The sequence below is a fragment of the Pipistrellus kuhlii genome, unplaced genomic scaffold, assembly GCF_014108245.1.
Source record: "Pipistrellus kuhlii isolate mPipKuh1 unplaced genomic scaffold, mPipKuh1.p scaffold_m20_p_1, whole genome shotgun sequence".
Taxonomy (NCBI): Eukaryota; Metazoa; Chordata; class Mammalia; order Chiroptera; family Vespertilionidae; genus Pipistrellus; species Pipistrellus kuhlii.
The window spans coordinates 189,994,630-190,020,737 of NW_023425404.1; positions in this window are offsets into that span (position 1 = coordinate 189,994,630).

Consider the following 26,108-nt stretch of genomic DNA (forward strand, 5'->3'; position numbering starts at 1 on the left):
AGTGTTTTATGATTTCAGTTCTTTGCTGCATTTATAATTGCTTTTGCTATAATGTCCCAGCACAGAAGCAGCTACTTGTTGCAAGACTGTGTGAAATACCTATTGCTATAAACATAAACCTCAGCATCAAGACAAAACAACTTTTATTACCAACAACCAATCAACTAAAATCAATGAGAAAGAAATTTTGAAAAAATCTATACTATCTTTGGATGTCATGTATGCACACCCACCACACACACACACACACACACAGAGGCCTGGTGCAAGAAATTTGTGCAAGATGTGAAAGAGAGACATTGATCAATTGCCTTCCAGACATAAGTCCCAACTGGAGATCAGACTTCAACCTTTCGATGTATGGGACAATGTTTCAACCAACTGAGCCACCTGACCAGGGCTTCACATACCTTCTTGACAGTATTATGAAGTGAAAGAATAAATATTTGTTGTTGTAAATAAGGAACTTCTTGAGGCAGAGACTAATGTTATTTATCTAATTTATCATTTTATTCTGTAGATCAGGATGGCATCTGTGGCTTGCTGCTCTTCTTTGTCAGCTCCATTAGCTAAAGATTGTTTTTAAAAGTTTCAATAGTTGAATAAAAGCAATTATCCATAATATGAAAATAATATCACACTCAAATTTTGATGTCCATACATAAATTGCTGAAACACAGCCATACTCATTAATTTACATATTGTCTATAACTGTATTCATAGTTGAAACAGAAAACATAAACTGTAAATTCTAAGATAGTGGTTGTCAACCAGGCCCAAATCTCCTACGGCTGTAGAGCAACAAAGTCTGGGGACATGTTTATCATGTTGCCACTACTGTCATGTGGATACTACTGAGTCTTACGGGAAGAAATTGGGATATTGCTAAAAATCCTTCAACAAATAATGATCTATAAAAAGTCAGTAGTGCTAAAATTGAGGAGCTTTGCCCCTAAATACTATCCAACCCTCCAGAAAATGTTTGTAGATCTATTTTGTTTATATAAATAAATTTTAAACTATAATTAGTTACAAATTTAGATACTTTTATTGGATTTTACTATTTTTGAAACAAATCTCTAGAAGAACCACATGACTTAAGCCAAGTGACTCAAACTGTGTTCAATAACTAAAAAAACAAACAAACAAAAAGCTTCCTAACAGTGACAATTAAAATTGTGAAAAGAGAGACACAAACACATAAACATAAAATTAACTGTTTAGTTGGTGACATGTGTGCCAAGCAACTAGGTAATTATATTGTCCTATTTTCAACATGGTTGTTGTAGTTTAATATAGAGAATAAATGAGTCACCTCTAATATCCAGGGAATTCTGTTTCTCATACTTCAACAGTCATTTTAAAGATTTCCTTTAAAAAAATACTGGGTGTGCCCTTTGTAAATGTGAAAGCCTATTTCTGATTTTCAAACCAAATTCTGACAGGACATAAAAATAATACAAAAGAGACTTTCAATAGTAATGAGTGTTCAGTAGTACGAGGCAGAGTAATAGGAACCACGGTTGGGAATTTCTGATTTATAAGGATCTTATATCAAGTCACCTCTTAAAAATCTGTACCTATAATATATGACTAAACTTATTGTCAACTGGGTTATATTTTCACTTGGCCTTTTAACCTTGCTATTTGATTTTTTTTTAAAGCACAGGAAATATGTCCTTCTGTGGTAGGAGGTAGGAATGGGAGAAGGTGTTCTTTCCCCTTGTCCATTAGATCATACTAATCTCATATTTTTTCTATTTGGAAACCTGAGTTTGAGTTAATATATACCATTCTAACATGTCAAAAATTTTAATTTTTAATTTGAAACACTTGTCTTAATAAGAGCGGGTGAGATCATGTTCGCTTTATTGTGATAGCTGAAGAGTCCCTTAACAGTGCCTAATGAGAAGAAACAGTGATACTGCAGCTTTGTCTCATTTTCGGTAACAATAATAAGAAATGGCCCCGGAAAAAATTGATAGCAGATTCCATGTTTAACGCAGTGTTCCAGAAATAATCTGGTTTTGACATAGTACAGAGTCAAGGAGAATAAAGGAGGCTGTGTTGAATACAACTAATTGTTTCCAACGCACTGAGAAGGGATGATTAAGAAGCTAGTCCAGGAATCAGAAAGACCTGGGTTTGAGCATCAGCTCTGACCCTTACAAGCTCTGTGATCTTATGAAACCATTCAGCTGTTCTAAGACTGCTTCGTCATTGGTAATATGAGGATAATAATAGTACCCCCCTCATAAAGTTGTTGGGACTGTGAAATGGCATAACACATCTAGAATGTACAGTGTGTGGTAGCTTTAATTACTACAACCTAGTTGTCATCTGGGGTGCCTCTGCCCTCCAGAGAGCTCTTTAAACTTGGCTCAAACTTCAATCCAGGTTGTGTGATGTACCTAAATCCTACCCATGTTTTCTGCCAAGTTTGTGGGACTTGCTTCCTCAGGTTTCCCTAAACTCCAAAGCTCTTGCATTCTGACAAAGTATGTCTGTTTTGCTTGGAAATACCTCAATGCAAAACTCGCATGTGTTCACGCACAAGTCTTCACTCAAACAATGCATTTAGTTTGGAAAAAATTATTTAGAAGATTTTGGAGCTAATGTGGGAGCATTTAGATGTTGAAACCTTCCGTCACGAGGTGCCATGTTCTCATCAGTGTTCTCTTCGTCTCCCTTCTTCTCTCCTCCTTCCCTTCCCATTTTGCTCTACCTGCTTCTCCTTCATTTCTTTGACCTTCTTCCCTGCCCCTCCTCCTTTTTTTTGTCTTCCTGCCTCTGTCTTCTCCTCATCCCCCTTCTCCCTGATTTCTCCATATTCCACATCACCCACCCTCAACACCAGTTTTAAATTTCTCTGTATCATCTACACTGAATAGTTGTCAACTCAGTCCTTGGGGATTTGAGGTAGTCTGATTTGCTCAGTTTCTAACAGCATATTGTCCTACTATCGTGGCTTTCTCTCTAATAGAGATGTAGACTCAGATTTTAAAAAAAAACAACAACATACATGTTGCATCTTCTTACATAATTACCTCATTCTCTGTGTGTTATACCTCGTAAACTCTACATTCTCTTTGTGTGGATGCTCAGTGCACATCTACCTGTGAACTCCATGTGGCACATCTTCCCTTCTACCTTTGAAGGCCCATAATGTTTGGTCTACACTTTTCTTATAACCTTTCATTTCTCATGCCTTGTATTGTGGTGATCTATGAATATTCCATTTCTAGCATCTTTTGAAGGACTAGGTCCATTTCCTCTTGACTTGTCTGAAGTGTTTCAGAGGGAAATAGTACATGATATATGTGTTGTTGTTTTTACAAAAGTAATGCTATCCTTAAAAATAAGATGGCTACAGCCAAAAATCCATAGGAAAAAAAAAGAGTGTGGATTTTGCCTGTGACTGTCCTAGGACCACTTATTTGTTCTTGGCTATGTGAATCTGTCACAGTCCAGGCAAAGGAGGACAGTCTCAGTGAGCATTTTAGGAATAAGGGAATTATTATAGGAATCAGACTTAAAACCAATGTGGGAAGAATTGAGAAAGTGAAAGTCTAGAAGATGAGGACAAAGGATCACAAAAGCACTAACCAGTCTTCCTTTAACCAACATTGTTATAGGTGGACAAATCAGAGTTTTCAAGAAAATATGAGAAACCAAGCACTTTGCTATTTATACGGGAGCACAGAGTGGGAGCTTGTAGAGGGTTCTATGGAGGGTTCTATGTATTTGTATGGCTTCTACCTCTGTGGTATGCAATCAAATATTGGGGTTGCTTTTGTTCAGCAATCTAATAGGTGAGTTAGACCTGGAGTTCAGGATAGCAAGAACAAACTGCCTCTCTCCACCATTGTGTCTATTTTTTAATTTTTAATATATTTTATTGACTTTTTACAGAGAGGAAGGGAGAGAGATAGAGAGCTAGAAACGTCGATGAGAGAGAAACATCGACCAGCTACCTCTTGCACACCCCCTACCAGGGATGTGCCCTCAACCAACATACATGCCCCTGACCGGAATCAAACCTGGGACCTTTCAGTCCATAGACCAACGCTCTACCACTGAGCCAAACCGGTTTTGGCTCCACCATTTTGTCTAATTGCAGCCATCTTCTAAGAGAACTGACTGTAGCTTTACACTGTCTTCTGAATCTCATGCAAGTTCTGCTTTTGGCCACCTTCAACCGAAGCTTTATGGGGAATGGCATTTTGGGGAGCATAGTCTCCAGTTTCATCTAGGCTGACATAGCACAATCAAGGCAGGTGTACTTAATCTCCCTGTGCTTCCATGTCCTTTCAGAAAATGGAAACTTTAATTTGCCAAATTATTATAGGAATAAGAAGTGCATATACAAAGCCTAACACACAGTAGGTCCTCAAGTAATGGCATCAATGATTATATGTTATAAATAAGATGCAGCCTAGTAACTGGTCCTTAGAGGACTGCTGTCAGGTTAGTTCTAAGACACAAAGAAGATGCAGAGGAGAGACAATTAAATAGAAGAAGAAGGGGGGGAAAGAACAAAGTCAAAAAGAATTTTTATGAGCTGAGCAGCACTTGTAGATTATACTGCTGGTACCTAAATTAAGGGTTGTTAGAAACAGAACATCCTCCATGTACTCCACTTAGAACTTTACATAGCATAATTGCCTCAATTATATACTCCATCCTATACACTCATTTTCTTAAGAACAAGAGAGGGATGCACTATAGATAGTGGAACTCTCTCACTCCCGAGTGAGTCAAGATGTGCCTTAATTTTTGACTGTTGTCTTGGTATCTTTTTTGTACATTTATCAATTTGGCACACAGTTATTATCATTGCAGGTAAATCTAAGGCCCAAGTTAAGTGGTCACACATAAGGGAAGAGAGGGATGGATGAGATTAACAATTAGCTTTTAACAATTAGACTGAAAGTCCAAAGTAAACTGAACTCAGTTCACCTGGGCCACCAAACAGTCATTCTTTATCAGTGTTTTTCAGAAGAGAACCCAGCCAAAAATAGATGCTTATGTTTTATTTATGTCTAAGAAGGGACATTTAAGACTTCAAGATTCTTTGCCTTCCCCCCCCCCCAAAAAAAATTGTTTTTTCCCCTCCTTTATGTGTTTTCCTCCCTTCCCTTCCCCCATCATTGTCTCCTAAAATTTGCTGCAGCATCTCCACAACTATGGATGATATTTAAACATGAGACTTTCCTGGAAGACCAGCCAGTTGACTGAATATATAACAAGTGAATTCTTTCTATATTATTGAACATAGCAAAGAGCCTTTTTTGACTCCTGGTTTAGACTCTTTCCTACAGTTTGATGTGTATTTTGTGTCCTAACTTGCTCTTTGGTTTGTTTGTTTTCTCCAAATTTTGATCCTATAATTTATTTTTAGGCACATGCTGATCCACTAGAAGCCCTCACCTTGCTTTTTTGGGGGGCAATACCTAGACAAGGCCCTGATTGTACTTCAACATAGACAAATTCTCAGTAATTATATATTGTTTTAAGCTTGTTATTTTACAAGCTTTTTAGTCTTTTTCCCTCCATAAAATAAAACTAAAATGGTAGATTTCTAATGATATGTCATGTTAAATTTTGAAAGAGATTCCCAAGACAATCTGACAGGATGTACGAAATATAGAAGAAAATACAAGTATGCCTTTATCCCCAATACTTAATAATTAATGGAAACTTGTTTTATGAATTTGAGTGTTACAGATGACTTCTCTTTGTTGTCCTAGACCTCTAGCATGTCCCCCTCTGGCATGAATTCATTCCATGAATATGTATTTCACATCTACAGTGTGCCAGAGATTTTAGTAGGCATTATCAGATCAGAAATAATAGCCATCATCCCTGCTTTGGAGGGGCAAGAAGTCAAAGGGAGGAGGAAGACAAGAGTAGAGTTGACAGATGTAATGCAGAGTGCTAAGTGCCCTGACGATAATGGGTCCAGTGTGAAATCTTTGATAATGTCACTAAACTGGGAGAAATGAAGTCATGGAGGGATTCCCATAGAATTTGATGTTTAATTTAAGTCCTAAACCACAAGTATTTATCATGATGTAGAAGAGAAAAGGAATGTTCTCAGCAGGAAAAGAAAAATGTAAAAAGGCCTTAGCGACCCTAGTATGCGTAGGGGCTGTACATGATTTAGTAAAGCTAGACTTGGAGAAAGTCAAGTCTGCAGTGCCTGGCACCATGCCTGGCACAAAATTGATGTTTGGTCAAGAACCATTGACAAATTGAGTGCCAGGAGATGAGTCTGAAGGGGTAGGCAGGGCAGAGATAATCTATGGCAAGCTAAGAAAATTGAATGCTATCCAAAAACTCATGGCAGTACTTTATAAATGATCTGATATGATGATATTTGGGTCTTAGAAAAATACACTCTAGCAGCACTGTGGGAATGGACCAGAATGGAGCAAACCTGAAGCTAGGGAGAGCGATTAAGAAGCTGTTGTATGCCTGTCCGGGAAGCTCAGTTGATTAGAGCACTGCCCGCTTGCTGGTTGATCTCTGGTCAGGGCACATATAAGAATCAACCCATGAATAAATAAGTGAAATAGCAAATTTATATATATGTTTCTCCCTCTAAAATTTAAGAAATAAAAATTAAAAAAGGAAGCTGTTATATTCCACTAGAAAAGAAATGTTGAGAAGCCAAACCATGAAAGTTACTGTGGGAATGGAAGGAGGTTTACGATTTAAGAGTCTTTCATGTCATCAGTTTATCTCTTTGTCATTTTGTTGAGCAAACACAAAAACAACAAAACCCCATTGTACTTATGTAGTCCTGTACAGTCTGCAAAATATTTTCACAGAGATTTAATTAATCAGTCTATACAACAGTCCTTGAGGACTGGGCCAGAGAATTATAATGAAAGAGAAAATAATGAATAATATAAGACATATACACACTGACAAACACAATCTAAGTCCTGGATCTGTTCCTGATAATGCTAATTCCAACTGATCACCTAATTAATCCCATAGAGATCTAAGGCTTGAAAATGCAAATATTACACTTTTCATTGCAAGGTTAATTTGTATTTACCATCCACAGTTTGGCTAATGATTTTCTGTTTTCACCATGAATATGTATAGCTTGCTTTCGGCAACCAGAAACACTTTTTTTTTTTTGACTTGGGAAGCAGCCTGCTAATTAAGACTGGGTAAATTATAAATAGCAATTTGAGAGGAAATCGGTTGACAGAAAAATATATGCTGTGTACAGTATGGGTCCCAGAAGACATTCCCAAGCATTCATTTTACTTTTAATACATAAAAGCCATGGGACTTTTTAGTTTACTTTGTCATAGTTACAAGGTTGCCTCAATTGAAATTAGAGTTATTTAGTGGGCATTTAAGAAGCAGAAGGTATTGAGTTAGAATTCAATCTTTGAAATAGCAAGTGTATTCCTCCTTTGTTTTTCTCCCTTCTGAAAAGTCTTATATAGAATCTCAGAAAAGAAATCGAGACCAATATATTGCATTATAGTTGCAGATGTCCAGTAGTTTTTCCATCTAATGCCTTAATTTTACCAGTGAACATTTGAGGACCTGAGAGATTACATGATGACCCAAGATCCCTCAGTAACTTGCTAAGAAGAGACCAAGACTTCTAACTAAAGTCCAGGGCTTTTCTCCTGGTTCACCTTATAGAAACATTATTACCTCTTGCAATCCCAAAAGACCACAGCTATAAATGTTTTTATTTGGTTTGAACTCAGGTTTACTTTTAAAATTAAAGTGCTCCAGAGAACAGGCAGCTAAATCTATGAGGATTATCAGTTTTATACCTTTTAGTGTTACTAAACCTATTGTATGTTTCCCTGACAGTGAGTTTGAATCACAGAGGGGATAGAAAAGAATAGTTAGTAAGGAGGAGGGGAAGGTGTTTCTATAAAAGAGAAAAGAGGTCTAGAAAAATTGTACCAAAGCTCGCTTTTACTGTAATAAATCAGAATGGGCCTACTAAATAACCATTTTAGTAGATATTTATTAAATTTAACTTTTAGTAACAATGAGTTTGAAAATTAATGTTTGATTGTTTTAGTACGTGTGTCGATTTCTCTAGATATTATTTATTCATATGCTTTAGTCTGGCTGGAAGCTGTTTCCAAATATTAATTTGCCTGACTTTCTTTTTCACTTCCTTCATGCTTTTGCTGATATGGCCCTTTCCCCAGGAAGTTTTCGCAAACCAACCCATTTACCACCCACCCTGCCCGCTACCTTCCCTGCTTCCCTTCCCTTCCTAGCACTTACCACCATCTTGCACACTATAAATGTGAACTGCTCGCTAGAAGGTGAAAACTATGAAGGCAGCTTTGTTCATTGCTCTTCTCTTTAGTGGCTGGAGCGGTGCCTAGCACATACTAGGGACTTGATGAACTATTATTAAAAGAAGGAAGAAATTGGGAACAAATTATGTACTACTAAGGGGAGAGGGAGAGATATGTTAGTTTATTTTATGATGGGAGATTGTAAGGGCTAGTACTAAGGAAAACAGGGGAGTCTAGTTTGTGTAATATAAACTAAGGGAAAATTATCAAAGTTCTCACCTAAAATGTGGGGTCAGTGCTAAATGTTGCTTATCTATCTCATTCGTTATTGGAAGTAATAATGTTTCATATTTGGAGCTCAGTTCATGAAGAGCTATTGCAAAATTCAAATATGATTTATACCTAATAAAGTTATGCTGTATTTTTTAGTAAATGGTTACAGAAACTAATTTTATGTCCTGTGCTTTTATTTCTTTTGAGCAAAACTGGAGTCTCCCACCACCTGTAAAAAGAGAGATGAGGTATTTTCTGTTAGGAAGGGATTGAGATTTCAGTAATGTACAAAGAAAGCTGTGCAAATAAAAGGAACACATACCACAAAACACAGCAGCAACAACAAAACAACCCTCAAGTCATAACTGAACTGAAATAGAAAATTCTTGCCACTTCCTGAGTGCTCTAGATAATCATTCATTCATGTGCTAGATTTTTTTGAGCCTTGCTTAAGTGTGATCATTTATTGTTGGAATAGTATTTGTGGCAAAGGCAAAGTTTGATGGATATCTCAACGTATGTATTAGCATAACTCAGCTTAGAGACAAGTACATGGAAAGGTTGACAGGAAAATCAGATAACACACATTTAAGTAAATTGCAGGGAAGATAAATAGTGTCATCTGTGTGGTGTACTCCACCTAATATCCCAACAAGATGATGAAAATTGAATGCAAGTAAAAACAGATGATCTACGTTTACTTGGAAAATAAGAAGAGTGATCTCTTCTAGTGAATGAAGAACAAATATCTCTCTCATATATATACATACATATGTATATAATTGCACATATATGTATATGTATATATGTGCATATGTATAGATGCACATATATATGATACCGTACATATAGAGTTGCATGTGCATTTAAAAAAAAACTCTTATTTTCTTTTATTGTTTCTTTTTTTTTTTTTTTTTTTAAAGGATTAATGACATAAGAAAGCAAGCTTACACTTTGAGGCTCTGGAACTAAATCAGACAAATACTAAAAAAAGATCAAGGATTGCTCTGTTTGTTTTGTTTTATACTCAAACTAAACTTTAAAATTTATAAGAGCAATGCAGTTCAGTTGCCCTTTTGACTGCATATAAATCAGTGCCATTTTATTCGCTTTCATACAGTATAATTTCTGCTGCTGTTAAAGATCACCGAGAAAAAATAGGGAGAGATTTTGAATACAGATATATATAAAGTTTTTAAGGTTGGTTAGCTTGTGCTGTCCTTATCGTTCCAATTTTAAGAAGATAGTTTAATAATTAGAACCAGTTTTAAATTTCAAAAAGGGGAAGATTTTCTTAGTGGACCAAAAGGTCATTATCCTATATAATAAAAGCCTAGGTGACATCACTTGTTCACATCATCACAAGATGGCTTCCCCCACATCATCACAAGATGGCCACTACAAGATGGCTGCCACAAGATGGCTGCCACAAGATGACCTTCAGAAGAGGGCAGTTGGGGGGATCAGGACTGCAGGGAAGGGCAGTTAAAGGCAATCAGGCCAGCAGGGGACAGCAGTTGGGGGCAATTGGACTGGCAGGGAAGGGCAGTTGGGGAGACTCAGATTGTCAGGGGAGCCATTAGGCATCAATCAGGCTGGCAGAGGAGCAGTTAGGCATCAATTAGGCCATTAGTGGAGCAGTTAGGGGGTGATCGGGCTGGCAGGTAGAAGCAGTTAGAGGCAATCAGGTAGGCAGGCTGACAGGCAGGTGAGTGGATAAGAGCCAGAAGTCCTGGATTATGAGAAGGATGACTGACAGCCAGTTTAGGCCTGATCTCTGCAGGATTGGGCCTAAACCGGTAGTCAGACATCCCCCAAGGAGTCCTAGATTGGAGAGGGTGCAGGCTGAGCTGAGGCAGACCCCTCCCAGTGTACGAATTTTGTGCACCAAGCCTCTAGTTTATTGATAAAAAGCACAATTTATATTGCATAGTTAGTGTTTATAAATTTAATATCATGAATATTATCACAGAATTAAAAATATCAGTAGAAGAAAATAGAATTATTTCTGTTATGATGTATCATAATTAGCCTATGGTTGATAAAATGTCAAATAATTTCATTAATAAAATTGAAATAATAGATCTACATTAACTGGTACCCCACAAGAGAAATATATGTTTGTTTTTAAGTGAAACTAAATTTTGTAAAACTTAATTATATATTTGGCTAAAACTTGTAGAAGGATAAATTTTTATAGGGCATATTTTTGACAACAGTAAAACTAGAAATGAGGTATACAAATTTAAAGAAAATAATAATCCTTTAGAATTGAATCATCAATTTTATATGCTAAACAATTATTTAAAGAAGAAATAAAAATATAATTGGATATTTAAAATTTTAATATTTGAAAATATATTATTATATTTTTCATTTAAATTAGAAAATCTATGTTACATTTTTCATTCTTACATAAATCATTAAATTATTTTTTCCAGTGCTCACTATCATGCATGTACTAAGTCAGTACTAGGAGAACTACCAGAGAACTAAATAAAGTTTTGTCCACCCTCTTAATCCTCGAATGAAATAAATAAAAACAAAAAGATAAATAACAGGTTGAAGCCTATGAACTTGCCTTTTCTTGTAGTTCAAAATGGTTAAATAGGACAATTTTGTATGATTCAAACTAGTGTCAGGTAGGTAGAAGATGAGTCAACATAAAAATTCCATCAAAGTTTATAGGTGCTACAAAAGTAGTGTCCATATAAGGCATGACAAGAACCTGAAAATTTGTCTTACAGATTATTAAATTTGGTGCCATACATATAAAAAGCCTACCTCCACTTGGTTGATAATACTACTAAAATCAACAATTTTCTTTGTATTTCACATAATTGCTTTCTATTTTATACACTTATTCTCAATTAAGTTTGGGTCCCCGTTCCAGGGACTTAAAACAATTATTTACAATGACTAACGTCTCATCTTTTTCCAGAATTTATGGAGGAAGTTCTGACTTTTGACTACTAAAAGTGGGAAATCAAATCTGAAATGGGGCATGAGGGTGGGGTCTACATGCTTCTTAAATGGAATTTCTGTCAGCATTCCAGTTTTTAGTTCTAATTTCACTCCACTGCCAAGGTACTAGGTAAAAAGAATTTATGAACCTTTTGTGTATGTCTCTATAAATTAACTTGCTTATCAACTTTCTTAAGTGCTGATTTAGAGGTCAACTTTCTTGGTCTGCTAAGTCACATATTTTGCAGCTTGGACAACTTAGATGTGATTATCTTCATTCTCTGAATTTACAGATGTCTTTTAAAGTCACCTTTTTCCCCCAGAGGTTATGGAATGGAGAGTAAAGGTAATTGAGAGGATTTTAATCTATCATTATGACTGGAAGTTTGTAACTTCATTCTTTTATCATATTTGTACTTTCTTCAGTTAGATGGATCATGACCTTAAACATCTTAATTGAAGTAATGATGCCATTGGGTGTGAAGGCAATCTATTCCCTTTGAGGAGTGTTTCTTTGTTGTTGTTGTTGTTATTGTTTTTCTTTTTAAAAAATATATTTTATTGATTTTTTACAGAGAGGAAGGGAGAGGGATAAAGAGCTAGAAACATCAGAGAGAAGCATTGACCAGCTGCCTCCTGCACACCCCCCACTGGGAATGTGCCTGCAACCAATGTACATGTCCTTGATCTGAATCAAACCTAGGACTTCTCAGTGTGCAAACCCATGCTCTATCCACTGAGCCAAACCAGTTTTGGCATGTTGTTGTTTTTCAATGCAATGACTTAATATTCTACAAAGTGGAAGTGGTCTTAGAGAACAGGCAGTATAATATATTCATATTACCCATGAATAAATAGAAGCCCAGGGCATTAAAAGTCTTGCAAAATCTTTAATCTTAAGCATGTTTTCCTGGATTCTTTTTCCTGTACTTACACTATAACCTACATTTCTAGTTTCCCAGCCTTTTCTACCATAGTGCTCAGAGAGCCCGGACATATTTTACATATTTGCATGTTTATTCCTTTTTTATCTCTGTACTTTCTCCCCCAATAAAATATAAGTTCCGTGAGCTCAGATTACCTGTTTATTTTGCCTTTTTCATTCTTTTAAGTACAAGTTAGTGTTATCTCCAGGACTAAATAGTGGTTGGACTTAATATATATTAAATAAATTATGGAATAAAATTATATAACCACTGTGTGTGTGTGTGTGTGTGTGTGTGTGTGTGTGTGTGTGTGTTTAGCTCAGAATGTCTACATTTTATCATATGGATATCCACCAAGTGTGATTATTCTTCTATTTGAAGACCTATCCAACAGTATTGTTTTTATTGTTAATGCGACTGATAAATGGCATTTCTTATATTTTCAATAATTTAAAATATTTAAAGATTCCAGTAATAATAATTTTAAAATGTGATTTTTTGAAACAAAATAATCAAAATAATTTATAATTTTCTTGATAATCCTGAGTTATCATTGCAAACATGTAAATTATACCTTATCTTTTCTTCACCTTCACTTAAAGACAAAAAAAAAAAGAAAGAACATACAGTTCACTTTATCTTTTCAAGTAAGAAAAAATATTTTTTAAAACCAAAACAAAATATATTTTTGTATCATAGTCTAAATTTATTTACCAGAATATAACCTAAATATTGCCAAAACCGGTTTGGCTCAGTGGTAGAGCGTTGGTCTGCAGACTAAAAGGTCCCAGGTTCGATTCCGGTCAAAGGCATGTACATTGGTTGTGGGCACATCTCCGGTGGGGGGTGTGCAAGAGGCAGCTGGTAGATGTTTCTCTCTCATCGACGTTTCTAGCTCTCTATCTCTCTCCCTTCCTCTCTGTAAAAAATCAATAAAATATATTTAAAAAAATATTAAGTGACTTTGTATTTTTAAATATCTTCTAGAGGCCTGGTGCATGAAATTTGTGCATGGGTAGGCTCCCTAGACCTGCCTGGTGGTCAGAGCTGATTGGGACCTCTGGCTGCTGGCCAGAGCTTTCCTTCATTCTGCGCCACCTCCTGATGGTCAGAGCACATCGTAAAGAGTGATGGAACTTCGGGTCTCCCAGTGGAACTTCTGCAGGGACAATTTGCATATTAGGCTTTTATATATATAGATACCATTCAGATGCATACTACAAGATTACATGAAATGTTTTGTGTTTGGTGTTTTACTTTAAAAAAATTGCACTTTAATCAGTTACCAGATAGCATGTTTTATTGAAGAGAATGTGTGGAGAAGAACAAAGAATAGTCATGCCATAATTATTAAAAATGAAAATGAATATTAACTAATGCATCAAGGACCCTTCATTTATCATTGACAGATGAAAGAACACAAAAAGAAGTTTAATCATTTACTTAGGAGAAACTAAACCAATTTGCCTCTTTTACTTGACTTTTGTTTCTTGAAAATCTTAAACTTTTTTAGCTAAACATTCTTTTGAGGGTGGGAAAGAAAGATCTTAACCTGATTTTCTGAGTTTACACAGATTCGTTTTAGTATTCATGGGGTTACTGAAAGCCAACAATTTCTTATATCAGATTTGTGCAGCACAAACTACTAAAATATTTAGTTTTTGGGGAAAGAAGATAAATGAACAGTCAGCGCAGTTTTAGGGTTCCACTGAGACAGAAATACATTGATGGGGGGACTGGGGCAGCAGCAGGAGAGAAAAGGACAGTAAGAGAAAGAAGGACATGACCTTTAGTAAATCTTTTTTTCACCCTCTGCTTCAATAGGAAACTAATTCTATGAGGTATTTTATTAACATTTAGGGAATCTTGATTTCAAAATATTGCGGCACACTCCTGAAAGTTTTCTGCACTTTTCTGGTGACATTGACTGGCAATAACTGTGTCCCATGGAGTTCTAATTCTTGATATGCACTAAACTATATACTACTTAGAAGTCTGGAACATAATGATTAAATATGGACTATAAAATTAAACTAGGGAATCTATCCAGGTGTGTGGCATTGAGAAAGGTACTAACCTTCTCTCAGCCTCAGGACAAAGAAGAATGTGTGAACACTCCTACTGATGGGTAATTGTACAGATCAGACTTGCTGCTACATGTAAAACATTTAGAACAGTCCTTAGCAGGTGCAGAAGGCACAGTATATCCATAGGCTCTCATTCTGTCTTAACATATTTCATATTCAGATTATCCCTTCATGCCAATCTACTTTAATCTCCTTCTGCATTCTGTTTTCTAGCAAATGAAAGGTTTTTTTAAAAGTTTCTTGAGAAACCTAAGGCTTCTCCCCCCACCTTTTTTTTTTTTTAATTTCAAATATTGTTTCCATCCAACTTTTTAGTGCTTGGCTCCACTGTAAGGAAATAGCTCCTTAAACCTTTTTGCTTCTAATCTTTTGCCCATGCAATTTTCTCTCCCGGAATTAACTTCCTCTTCAGTTTCCACCTTGCTAAATTGGCCCCAGCACAAATGTCACTTCTTTAAAAAGCCTGCACTTTTTCACAAATTGAATGTCTCTCTTTCAATTGAATCTACTGTAATATTTCCATGTGTCATCTATCATACTTTGTCTTGCAAAATCTTTGTGGTCTAGGAATGTTTTTTAAACTGTGTGTCATGGATCAGAGTCTGCAGACATATTCTCTATTTTTTTCTGAGAAATTATAAATTTTGCACTTTGCTTTGGATGATGATCTTAAAAAATAATGTAAGCATGCTCTGTGTTGCCTATATGACATCCTTGTAAGAATATTGATGTGCATTTCTACTGCCCAAGTTTGCATGTGTGTTTACAATCACTTTCATAAGAGGTGAAGGATAAAAGGTTCCACAAGATTGCAAGTAAGGAAGAGTCCTGGGTGAAATAAAGTCTCTGCATATCATACAGCATGGGGTCACCCAATAATTGGAACTCTCAGTGTCACATTCCCGTAGTAAATTGATGTTTTGGTGGTATTTTTATTTTTTATATACAAATTATCCACACTTCATTGATGACAAGTGTAGCAGTAAATATCGAAAGAATATGTGTTTTCTCTTCTTATACTATAGCTGGAGGTGTACTATTATACTGATTGATCCATCAAAATAAGGAACAATTTTTTCGTTAATGTGAATATTAAAAGAATTGATAATTATGGTGACTCAAGCAATGACTCTATTATTGAATGTACTATCAGCAAATTAGTTTAAACAAATTCGCATAATATCAATCATAAAACTAATCTATGACATCAAATGGTCATATTTAACTAATGCATTGATTTTGCTGTTTATTACTTTTAAATTTATTCTTTTATTCAACAATTATTTATTGCCTTGCTTTGTACAAATCAATTATTTCGTTGCTAGAAATAGAACAGTGACTCAATAGAAATCCTTTTTCCTATACATATTTTTTATTGTAATAAAAGAGGAGACAGTTACCAATATGAATATGTAAAATATATAGGGTGTATATGTTTTATACACCCTAGATGTACTGTGATAAAGAGACAAACCAAAATAAGGAGACAGATGCAATTTTAAATAACATGGTTAAGAAAGTTCTGCACTGAGTAGGTGAAATTTCATTGAAGATCTGAAGGAAGTGTGAAACATAGATAAACAGAGGAAGAATATTTCTGGCAGTGGGAAATAGAAGGTCCTAATGCCTTGTGCCTATGTTTGACAAAATTGATGAGGTATGTGTGGCTGGAGAGATTGAAATAAGCAACAGAACAAAATTATATAACATTGGAGTTAAAAACTGGTGTGACTGTGTATATGTAAAGTCTTGTAAAACATAGGAAGGATCTTGGTTTTTATTCTAAGGCCAATGGGAGCCATTGGACAGGTTGTAGCACAGGAATGTTGTAGCACAGAAATGTTGTTGCTTGGATTCACATTTAACCAGGACTTCTCTGTTGTGTTGAGAATGAACTTGAAGGCGACAAAGACAAAAGCAAGGAGGCATGTTGAGAACCTACATTTGGTGGGAGGTACCAGTGAGTGGAACCAGTTTGGGAGCAGTGGGGGTGGTGAGAGAAGCTTCCATTCTAGATGTATTTTGAAGATAAAGCCTATAGAATTCGCTGATGGGCTGGATGTGGGGAATGAGAAAGAAAGAACAGTGATATTTTTCACTTAAAATTTTAGAAAAATGCAGTTGTTATTCACTGCAAAAGGAAAGACTTCAGAAAATGTAAATTTGGGAATAGAGTGGAATATCAGAAGATCAATTTTGCATGTGCTATGTTTAAGAAGACCCTTAAACATGCAGTGGAGATATCTTTTGGTTTTGGGAGTTGCATAAAAGTTCAATTATAAAGTTATACCTTCATATTTAATATATGACTCCTCTCAAGATCATAATTTAAACCAATCGGTGTATAACAGACTCTTCTCCTTTTAAAAGGTGTGAAGTCATCATTTGTTTTGTAAATAACACTACTCTAGAGAATTAGAGCTCAAGGTACTTGCGGTCAACCAAGATTTTATTTTGATTCAATGATATTTCAAGAAAGTGTCTTTATATGAGTAATTTCTTTGGGTTTCTAAAAGTTTTCATTCCTAAAAGTATTCCTAAAAGTACAATAGATATAGTAGTATCTAGACAAGAAGGTGGTGAGAATTAAGTTATACAATTCCCATAAAGTATATAATCCAATGTCTTGCATGCTACTTAATTGATGACTGAGAGAAATATACTTCTCATTTCTAAAACTGTCTACATAAGCTCTGGGGGGAAAAAAATGGCAGACTTTTATTTACAAATCCTGTAGAGTGGGTGCAGTCAAGATGTGAGCACTGAGAACAGAGATAAGAACCATTCATTCTAAAGTACACATTTTAGAGTGGAGAATGAGGGATTTCATATTTATTCCAAGAAGCATGAATCAAAGCCAAAAATTTAGACATGGTGTGGAGCCCAAGAAAGAGCCATATAAGGTAGATAAAAGCAAATTGTGCATATAGGAGAACTTCACAGGCTCAATAAAGATGTAAGAGGCCATGCATATAATGGATATTAGGTAGAAAAATGTTAGATATCACCATTTAGTTCTTATCTCTTTAAGAAGCGCAGTGATAGTACTATCTTATGATGTTTTTATAATACGACATAGCTGCTCAAAGTCATAGAATGAAATTCAAACACAGGTTTTCTATGTTTAGTAACCTTTTCATAATTTCATGGGCTTGATCTGTTCCTAGGTAATTTAATTATATATGCAAATGTTAAATAAACATACACATACATATGCATGATATATCTAAACACACATACATAAAATGGTTGGTGTTATTTTTTTCTTGGTGGTGTTATTTTTTAAATATTGAAATTCAAGGTAAGTTTGAGAGAAACTAGAGAGACAGTAAGTTTAGTAAAGAATCTGAAGACAGGTTCTCCACATCTTTTCAGGTCATGATGAAGACTGCTTTAAGATCTATGAAACAGAACATTCCTGCCTGGCAGCTCTTCATTTTGGGGGAGGGAAGCAGGGTCTTTGCAGTTGACTTCTAATAGAGAAGGACGGCAGCACCTTGGTGCACACAGAGAACAGCTCATCTTCATTTACTATTCCTCTCAGGAGCTAGCCTACAGAGCAGCACTGAAAAGTCAGAAGGATTTCAATCAGTGTCCCACTCCCCATAGTAACATAATTAGCTCTCCACATCAAGAAAGATCTCAATTCACTTTTGATGGGTTGGTCTGTATCCTGCTGTGGTTTCTCAGCAGTTCATATAATTAAAAATGTCAGCATGTTCTTTGGAAGGTGGTAGACAATGAAGTCAGCTCAATCCAAAGACAAATAAAGTAGCTGAACTTTCCATCCTGAAGTAGGAGAGTGTCACTAAAGGGTTTCTTGGGCACCAAAATCCTAAGAATCACCATACTGAGTTATAACTAAAGTTCACTCAATGTGAAATTCTCTCTTATCAGTGAGATTAAGAGATAATCTGGAAGAGTTGAGTTGTCATTAATTATAATCTCAAAAGTGTAAGAATGTAACACCCAGAAACTTCCTGAACTTCTAATTTTTGATTAAACGTTTTTGAGCATAATTTTCAACTGCCAATATATCATAAATTTATGAGGCACTATATATAATACTATTTTAATTTCCTTAAATTTATTTATTTTAAAAAATAAATGCTACTACTCTATTCCATAATTGAATGAAAAAACAACTATGTTCTTTTTTATATATTATATATTTAAAATTAATATATACTAGTATGTAAGATATTGTATAAAATATAGTATAAAAACTAAGCTCCCTATTGCTCATATGCTACAAAGAAGTACAATTTAGTTAAACTATAGTTAATAATTTTATATATTTTTTAATCTTTCTGACTGACTAAATTAGTCACTTTGAGGGTAGAAACCATAACTATATTATCCATTTTGTATCACTAATACTTAGTATCTCAATAAATATTTGCTGAAAAACTATAAGAAATAAAATAATTTATGGAGGATTTCTGCTTCCAAAAAGATAGAAAGACATTCATTACTCTATTCCTTCTTTTCAGTACTGATAAAAAATTGACATTTAGCAAATATAAAACTTTATTTTCTATATATTATATAATACATAGGTGACAAGAAGAAGAGAGACCAACTAGGGATGTTGAAATTGTTTAAATTGTTGCAGTGTTCCTTTGAATTTTTGAAGGGTTGGGGACTACATGACTATGTATAATACTAGAGAAGCCAGCAACTGGGAAACACCAATGGGCCCATGAAAAACTCACTTTCTCTAAACCAGGAAGCAGGAAAGGGGGAATGCAGCAAGGCAGATGACTTTTAGACAATAACTGCTCTACTCCAGCCAAAACCCACAGATAAAAACTGTGATCCCTCTCCACTCTCATTAGCAAAAGCTAAGTAGAGACTATGGATTTATACTATTGTCAGGTTGCAATGAGTCATCCAAGGCCCCAGCTGGGATGGTGTCAGTAGGAGCAGCTGGGATGTTGACCCTCCCTGGGCAGTGAATAAACAAGGATGTTCTCCAGGATGTTTATGGAGACCCTGTGGGAAGCCAGATGTGACATTAACTTCCCTCTCAGTGATAGCACCACACCCCTCTTTCTTCTTGTGGACTGATATCCAGGGAGGCCTATTGGAGAGTTAGGACTTTCACTACCACTCACCAGTAAGCAAAGGGGCTGCCCTTACCCTCTGGTCCTTTCAGTGCAGGCTGCCTGAGGAGCCCTGGTGAGGCTCCCTGTACTCTACCATACAGGGTAGTGCAGCACAGGTGTAGTGGGAGGTCACACTCTTACCTTGCCCAGTGATAATGGGCTTCCCTGTAGTCTTTAAAGATAACTTGGAAATCCATTCTGGCTGGCAATAAGGTGGCAGTGCCTCCCTTCTTCCCAACAGGACCCACATCAGAGGAGGCCTGTGAAATCCAAGTTCTAAATAAGATTCAAAGTCTGATAACATAATACCAAAATATTCAGATTTCTAGTTAAAAAGTTGCTTGTCATAGGAAAATATTAGGAAGATTTTCAAATGAGCAAGGAAAACAGTTAACAGATACCAATACTGAGAAGACACTTAGAGTTATCTGACAAGGGGTTTTAAAGTAGCCACCATAAAAATGTTCCAATTAGCAATTAAGGACATGCTTGAAATAAATGAAAAAATAGAAAGTCGCAGCAAAAAAAAATAGAATTCATAAAATAAAATAAAAATTTAGAACTATTCAGCAATTGATCTCCTAAGCACTTATCTCAGAGAAATGAAAACTTATGTTCATGCAAAAACTTGTCTGTGAATGCTTATGGAAGTTTTAACTGGTTGAATGACCTGAAAAATGGTGGTATGTCCATACCATAGAATGGACCTATTGATACACAAAATAACCTGAGAGAATTAATTCAATAAGTATAGCCAGTGCTCAAAAAGGTTACATAGTATATATGCTTGCATTTATATAATACTGGAGTCCTAGTACATGAATTCATGCACAGGTGAGGTCCCTTGGGGTGGCCTGTGGGGATCAGGCCCCAGCTTGCACCCCCAGCCTCATAGCCCCACAGCCCCGCCTTGCATCCTGCCATGACCTGGTGCCTCACCTTCACCTGCTCCACCATATCACTTATGGGGCGATTGATGAGGCCTGGCCCTCCGTCTGGCTCCCTTAGCACCTGGGAGCCCAGTGGAGGCTCTGCCCCCCCACTGTCACTGCTGGTTACCATCTATGTGGTGACTGTTGGGGTGATCAAGCCCCTGCTTGCACCTGCCTTGGCCTGGCACCTGCTCCACCATTTTGCCGCAGTTCTGCTCTCCTTGGGGCCCATTGGAGCTGGCAGCACCTCCACTGCCACCTACTGGCAGCCATGTCCTGCGCCACCCCCTGGTTGTCAGTGCAAGTCTTAGCAAGCAGTGGAACTTCTTGTTGAACTCCTGATTGGGCTATTTGTATATTAGGCTTTTATTATATAGGATTCTCAATATGATCAAATTGTAGAAATTTAGAACTGATTAGTGATTGTAGGTGGTTAAGGAGTGTTTGGCAGTACAAAGAAAAATGTTGTGGCTACAAAAAGACCATCGAGGGGTCTCTGTAGTGATAAAAGTGTTCTGTATCTTGGCCATATTAATGGAACATCCTGGCTATAATATTGAAAAATTATAAGATGTCACCATTGGAGGAAACTGATTAAAGGCCACTAGGATCCTCTGTATCATTTCTTATCAAGTGATGTGTTTTGGGTAATTTTTTCAGAATAAAAAAAATTAATTAAAAATTTCAGTACTGTCATCAGTGCAATACTTGCTCAATGAACATTGAATTAATAAAAGTTGTACCATATTGAGGATTTGGCTACTTGACTACTTGGAACAGTGCCTGGCACATGGTAGAGACTCAATGTTATTTGTTGACTGAGTAAATAAATTTAGATATAGTAGGAATAGTTGAAAATGGTAGGGGAGTGTAGTAAGCTGAGTAGAGTTGTGGGTTGAGTAGGACATTTTACTGAATACTGGACTGAGACAATGGAGGCCTGAGCTCCAGTTTTAGCTCTCAATTAATCCTGCTGTTCTGCTCAGAATGTATTGGAAGGAAGAGGATACTATTGTTCCTCTCCTGTAGTCTTGCAAGTCTCTTCCAGGTTTTTCTAATCATTGGCTTTTTTCCCCCCATAAAGTGTCACATGCAAATGTTTTACTGTACATTCTGTTCTCTATTATCACTTGTGAATATTCTTGTTAAGGGAAATATTGGATAATCACCCATGATTACATCTTCAAGGCGTAAGATAGAGGCATACAAAACAGCTTACTTCCTGCAAGTGCTTAGCACTGAAAAGCAAAGCCATTTAGGGTTAGCCATGCTCGGGGACCTAACACAGTGTCCTGCACAGAGCAGGGATAAGATACATAGTTTTGGAATGAATTTGCTAAAGACTAGCACCTTGTAAGTTTCTAATGAATAATAAATAGTGGTGGTAATAGTAAAACTTTCAGTAGTAACGATAGCCGTATGAGAGTATAACTATAACTGGAATAAAAATATAAATGATGTCAAATCTCAAAAATGTATTGGTATACCATTGTTCAATCTGACTGCCACACCTACCTTTCTTCCATTTTCCTTTGTTTATGGTTTTTTAAATACTGGCATTTGTCTCTTTCTTTACTCTGCTCAGAAGTCAAGCTCAATATTCAACCATTTGCCCCCAAACCACTCATGATTCCAAGGTTCTACGAAAATGAAAAATAATTCTTTTTATTGTAAAAATGACCAACGTCTTTGCCTTGAATACTCCTTAAAAATAGTAAATCTCCCTGTTCTTCCTGATGAAGACACATTTGAAAATCAGTAGCCGCAAGGATTGGCTGAGTCACAGGTGAATGCTTTGACCCTAAGCTTTACCAGTGATAAATAGTTTTATTTTATTTTATTACATTTCCAAACGGTTCATGGCGTGTGTTAAATTATTGTGTAGGCCCCAGTAAACAGCAGCTTCAAACTGCTGAGCAGTTGAATAGTTCCCATTTATCACTTTCTCCTGCATATTCCCTGGTGAGCCTGGAGGGACTGCTTCCTGGTTTACAGGTCATAGGGCCTGCACTTGATAATGCAATAGAGATTCTGTTTACATGAAGTATCGTCGTATCTCCTCTGTCAGCTATTGAAGAGCATGCTATCTCAAAGACATTGCTATAATATTCTTCATGGGAAGATGCACTATTTTTCCAGAGGAGTATTTAATTAGGTTCTGCAGATGAAAAAGAATGGTTCCTGATATCTTTCTTCTATGGATTTTGTGGAATGGAGTGAAATATTGAACAGTGTACAAGGGTTAATGCTTGCAAGTATACATGCTCTCATAGCTTGCATTTTGCTTTATGATGTGGAATACTAGAGACCAGAGGCCCCTTTTATTTGCTCTGTAATTTTATGTCTCCATCTGAAGAAATACCCATGTTAACTTTACGTATTGAGAAGCAACTGTTCTTTTTTACTTCTTTATTTATTTTTTAAAATATATTTTATTGATTTTTTACAGAGAGGAAGGGAGAGGGAGAGAGAGTTCGAAACATCGACCAGCTGCCTCTTGCACACCCCCTACTGGGGATGTGCCCGCAACCAAGGTACGTGCCCTTGACATGAATCGAACCCAGGACCTTTCAGTCCGCAGACCGATGCTCTATCACTGAGCCAAACCGGTTTCGGCACAATTGTTCTTTTTTAGAATAGAGACTTTCTATAACCAAAGATTACTACAAAAATTGTTTACACATCATATTACCTTTTATTATAGGGAATTCTCCAGATTCTTATTTTGTGGAGTGCTACATTTACCCTTCGTTAGCTAGCTATTCCTGATTCACCAACTCTCAACTCAACCATTATTACTTTCTCAGGGATTTTCCCGTTCCAGGACAAGTCCACATAGTAAAAGAACACATGGCTCCTTGTCTGTCTCTTTTCTAGTTCTTTGCAGAGATGTAATTTTACGTTTGTTTGTTGGATTCATTGATTACTGTACATTTTCCAACGAAACTGTGAGGTGTCATAAAATTAGAGATCTGGCTACTTGACTACTTGGAATAGTGCCTGGTACATGGTAGAGACTCAAGAGTATTTATTGACTAAGTAAATTTAGATATAGCAGGAATAGTGGGAAGTGGTAGGGGAGTGTAGTAAGCTGAGTAGTGTTGTAGGTTGAGTACGACATTTCATTGAGTGCTGGACCGAGACACTGGAGACCTAGGTTCCAGTTTTAGCTCCACTGCCTGGTAGCTTTTAAACTTAGGTGATTGACCAGTCCTCCGTAGACCTCTCTTTCTCCAATAGTAAAATGAGTAGGTTGGCTATATTTCTACAATCCTGTATTGTCTACCCTCAAGGCTGGCTAGGATGTGATGAAAGTCATTTGTTAATTCATTCATTTATTCATTCATTAATATTTATTGTGCACCAGCTCTGTTCCAAGTACTGTGCTAGAACATAGAGGCACAAGTGTCTTGAGACTAACAAGGTCTTTGCCTACATATGCAGCAGAAAACTATACAATTATAAATGTAATTAATGCATTATAATTGTACTAGGTGCTGTGAAACAGGATAAGGTAGGCAGAAATTATATAACTAGGGAACCTTCTGGTCTGATACGTTCAGGGACTGCACCTGGGTTGAACAGGTTTTTTGCCTCTAAAAGATACTCCAAATTTGATTAAAGTCAAGCCTCCTCAGAACTTTATATACATGACATCTAGGTTGTAGGCAGATATTGGAAGTTTCCAAAGCCTGTGATCCTGGGTAAAATGAAACATGGGTATGCCAATAGAGTGAAACAAGCTATTGATGTATCAATAGTTTTACTCAACCAACATTTATATTTTCTGAGCACCAGCAGTGAATATCACATTCTACAGGCAGGGAGATATGATAAACAAGTTAAGGTAGATGAAATAGGGATGAATATTACAGTACCAAGTAATAATTTATAAGTATTTTTATATGTCTTCCCGGAAGCAAAATATCTTCTTCATCTATAAGTGCTATAGAGAGAACCACTCATTCTTACTAGTTAATATAGTTTCCCCTGCTTCTTTAATACCAGAAGCTCTATATATTTTAGTTGGAAAAGTTGCTGCTAAGCCTAAATACTTTAATTTGCAGCTTCTGTTGCAGTCTGTCCTTATGGAGAAGCTGTAGAAATTAAGTTTTAAATAGGTGTGTAGTAGGACTTCTGAGGAGGCTGTTAGAAAAGAGCTGATTCAGGTGTAATATCAACAAGATGGGAAACTAGGAACCCCCAGCCCTTGTTTCCTCAGAGAAAATCCAATCAATTTGACAACAGATTATGAACCAGAAAACTTTTATGAGAATTCCAGAATCCAATTAAGAAGTGGAAGTACCCCAGGGTAGCAAAGAGCCAAGAACAGCTGCACTGAAATGGGTAAGAAGAGCAATTTAACTTCACCCACATTAACTTAACCCAAGCTGCTACAGCTCAGGGCTGAGAAAGAATACTCTGACTTAAGCTTTTCTCCAGAGAGAAAGAGAAGAGTGGAATATGCATCTAACATTCTGGATTTTCACAGTGTTCGCTGAAGGGTTGGTTTCTGCTTGGCACCAATCAGAACCTATTTGAACTAATACAGTTCAGATTCCTCATGGCCACTGATAACAAGAAGGAGTAGGGGACAGCTTGTTGAGGTCAGCATAGCTCAGCATGATTGGAAGATGATGAACAATGTGAGGCTTCTCTCTTGGTAGGAAAGAAAAGAAGTGGGCCCTGTGTCTGATGTTCTGATTTTCAGAAGGCTACCCAGAGGGTTGATATCTGTCTTGCCTGACTTTGAGGAGCTGGTATTCTTTGGAAATCTGGTGGCAGTTGAGAATAAGGAAGTGCAGGTGGCTTGCTGCTGTATAACTAGGAAACTTGAAGTGCAGAGAGACACCATAGGGAGCAAGAGAGCACCAGAAAAACAAAGCCTGGCAAGCCACTCTAATTGCACAATTGCATGCAGGACAGAGTTGTAACATTCCTCTGACCAAAATGTTTCAGAGGCCCTACAACTCTGTAGCTGGGTGATAGGTGAGTTTCTTCTACAATATAACAGGAGGTCTGTAAAGACTGGGAGAACTAATTGTTTTAGTAATACATTGATCCCAACACAAAGTTGCAGGCTCATGAAGAAAGCAGAAACATGGGTCAAACCAAGGACCAAAATAAAATGACAAAAACTAATCCACCAATCTGAAGAAGAAGAAAGAGGAGGAGGTGGAGGAGGAGGAAAAGGTGGTGAGGGGAGGAGGAAGATGAAGATGAGAGGGAGAAAAAGAAGGGAGGGAGGGAGGGAGGGGGGAAGGAAGAAAGGAAGGGAGGGAGGGAGGGAGGAAGCAGGCATGAAGGAAGCAAGAAACAAGGAGAGGAACGTGAATTACCTGACAAATAGTTCAAGATAATCATAAGGATTCACTATGAGCCATGAAAACGAAGCATGAACAAAATGAAAGAAAATCAACAAAGAAATAGAAAAATATATAAATTTTAGAGCTGAAAAATATAATATCTAACCTGAAAAATTGACTAGAGGGTAGAACACAGATCTGATGAAGCAGGTAAA